This window comes from Lissotriton vulgaris, chromosome 6 (genome assembly GCF_964263255.1).
Source record: "Lissotriton vulgaris chromosome 6, aLisVul1.2, whole genome shotgun sequence".
In the NCBI taxonomy this organism is placed as follows: domain Eukaryota; kingdom Metazoa; phylum Chordata; class Amphibia; order Caudata; family Salamandridae; genus Lissotriton; species Lissotriton vulgaris.
Window position 1 is genome coordinate 774,808,249 of NC_141694.1, and position 3,547 is coordinate 774,811,795.

Here is a 3,547-nt window from a genome sequence, read left to right on the forward strand (position 1 = left end):
AAAGTTGGTTATGGTGTGGACCAGCATGGGTCATGAGACTCACTAAAGCAAGGGGAGACAGGGGAGGCTTCTAACAACCAGGGAGCCCAAGAAATGCAAATTTGACCCTCAAATGGACTCACAGGCCAGAGGCACAGGAGTACCGAGGGGACCGCAAGCAATTTCACCAAACAGCAGCCCACGGAGCACTTAGTGTGAGAAGGCCAGAGTTCTTGGTAAAAAATAATGCATAAGTGTTGGAGCTACACGGAGCCCAATGCACTTGCTCGGTAAACGCCAACAAGCATACACACTTGCAAATGAACACGGCGCACAGGGGTACAGGTATTGCAGCCCCCACAAGGGATTTTGACCTCAAACTTAGTGAGAGGACTGCCCAAACCTCGAGGGGTATAGAAACCTACCTCTTGTGTTGCTGGAGCTGTAGGAGCTCAGGAGCAGCCGACTGGTCAGTCATGATGTGGTGCCTGCGGCTGCAGGGGAGTGACTCTTTCACTCCAAGGGAGATATCTTTGGTTGTCCTTGATTGCCTCAGGTCCTGCACAGAGCCTGTATGGTGCACCAGCACAGACAATGCTTCAGACTGTGAGGGAGATGAAGTCGGGCCCAAACAAAGTCCAGAGTGTCAAGGCAGTCAGAGGTAATTTTTTTCGGGTTCAGAATCTTATCCACTTGGAATCTAAGGCCCTAGAGCCAGGTAAGCCCTTTTGTACCCACGGGAGAGGGTTGGACAGATTCAGGGGACCCTCAGAGAGGAGGGTCTGGACAGTGGGGAGGTTACTCCAATCTCCTTTGTCCAATTTCTCACCAGAGCAGGAGCCAACGGCTCCCAGGACTGATACAACTAGGCTATACACAGAGATACCAAATGTGCTCCTCATGCAGACTTTCAGTCTCTGGCAAGCGCACGCACCCAGCCCTAATACACAAAATCTTGTCTGAGAGGTGGTCACACCTCCCTGTGACAGGATGCTTATTGTTCTGACTTCCCTTGCTTGAGCTTGGCTCAGCAGCAGGAGGGCAGAAATGTGTTTCTGGTCGGCAGCAACCATTTTGTGCTGCCTTGGACTAGAAGGCTGGGAATGGGAACACTAGGGACCCCACAAAGCTCGCTTCTGAGAATTTGGAATCAGACCTCCCACCACACTGGTTACCGGTGTGGGAGGTATGATTCCACAATGTTTTACATCAAACGCAATAGGGTCTGTTTCAGCCATTTTAGAGTTGGTCATCACGCGGTCGCATAATGCCCCTCTATATGTCCTAAATGGCTGCTTCACTAACAGCCCAGGAGAATGGACTCCGTAGGCTGCAGGGATGCCCTGATCATGCAGTGGCACTCTCTTACTTAGAACCAAGCACCCTGCCTTCAGGATTGTTAAGGCCTGCTATTGGGGTGACTTGTAGGTTTTAAGTGTAGTGACCCTTAGATACAGTAAACCTATATCTTAAGTAAGTGGTGCATGCACCAAGTTACACAGGCCTGTAGCTCCATTTTGCATGGCCTGTCATTGGGTGGCATAATACATGCTTCAGCCCGTGGGAGGTCTCTGTGGTACCTATGCCCTGGGTGCATGGGTACCATATACTAGGAATTGACAAGTGTACCCCAGCATTCAATGTGGAGTGTACCTAAGTACATAACATAACAGATTAAGGAGAAAGCAGATAGACGGGGGTCCTGATTAACAAGATCCCAGTCAGACTAGTCATAAACAGTATCACATTTAGCAGAAAGTGGGGGTAACCATACAAAGCAGATTCTCCTTTCCTACACTGTGAATTGGGGCAAAGAAGTGTACTCACAAATATTCTTCCAACGCATTCTGTCTAGCGTGATCTGCAGTATTTAGTGTGAACATGGATTCAATGCTCTTTTTCTGCCAGTTTCAGTCTTTTTACTCCTGTCAAGTTGCAGCAGCTACAGATTCAAAGGAGTAATGTGCTCCATAAGAAGGAGTTACGTTGCAGGAGCTACTGTTTGACTACCTTTGTTATTTAGGCAGTGGATTGCTAAATCTTCACAGACCCTGACCACATCTAAGTGTAACAAGAACATAAAGCGGTTCCGCTGCACTCCTAGGTAATCAAATTTCTCAAGTGGGGTTTTGCAAAGAAAATGTAGTCTTTTAGGGTGCTCAGGGTGAAGCTCTTGCTGTCCGGGAAGAGCTGGACATAATAAGTACTCGTGAAAACCTTGTAAGCACAAGGTGGTTGACATGAGCACTCCTATGTGCTTAAATGAGCAACAGGGTAATCCCAATGTAATGTTCAAAAAGTTTTATTCACTTTTTCACATTAAGTTAGTGTTTTCACCATAATATCCAAGCTACACCTCGTATAATGGAGACTGTGGCAAATTTGTCATTGTGTAAACTGTTCCAAGAATTCAAATTCAAATAACATCAAATGCATGTATCTTCACCCCAATGCATTTCGAGCCGGGAGGCTCTTCGTCAGGGGGTATGTAACTGTAAATAAAGTGGAGGAAAGCTATATCAGTCAGGGGCCGGAAGTGTTAGAAAGATAACATTTATGAAAATCTGAAGAGAAAAAGAACGTAAGAACCACTAAACGCGAAGACATTGAGTTACATGCCAGTGACCTAACAAAAAGATTAAAGAGGTATGCCTAAATAGTTATCCGAAGATGTGTCAAAGGAAAAACATGGTGAGTCTAGAGGAATTGTTAATCGTGCGAGCGAATACGAAGTGAAAAGATACAAAGAAGAAAAATACAGTGTAATGGTGTGTTCCGCGAAAAGGTCGCCGTCTGTGCATAAAAAAAAGGATCGCCATCTGTTAATAAAATGACCGCCGTCTGTTAAAGAAATACACCCGCCACCATGCACCAAAGTAGTAAAGTGATACAAGCGTAACGTCCAGTTACCGTGAGCTGTGGAGAAAAACCTTACGGGCGTGTTAAAAATATTATACCCAAGTTTGCTTACCGAAATATACATGCAGAGAAAGCTGTTCTGAGAGTAAACGGGTGACGCACGCCATCCAGTGAACGCGTAGAAATGATTAGAGAAACCGCGGGTGCGTTCAAACGGCACGCCAAAGGAAATGAAAAGCAGACTGAAGGTCTAGTGAATGTAATGAACATGAACAAGAGACCAAAGTAAACAAAAGCCTGAGAGATGTGAAAAAAACTGTGACGAACGGCACAAAATGTAGAAAGTATGAAGGAAGAAGATAGGAAAGTTTGAATGAAAAGAAATTAGGTGAGAGGGAAATAGAAGACGACACTTATATAGGAAAAAACAAAAAATATATATATATAAGAAAAGTGTGTGAAGAACCACTGAAATTTAAAAAAATAGAAATAAATAAAAAATAATAATAAAATGATAAGAAGATGTAAAGTATGTGACGGGAAGGATTGCCAAAAAGACACAGGGTATACACATGTGTTACACGTGGGAAAACTGTATCAACACATTATAATAATGCATGCTCAAAAAGTTGAATAACCAGCTAACAAAAAAAGTCTTTCAAAGTATCAAAGGAAGCTGCTAAATTCCAGACGTTCGTTGAGTCCTTGT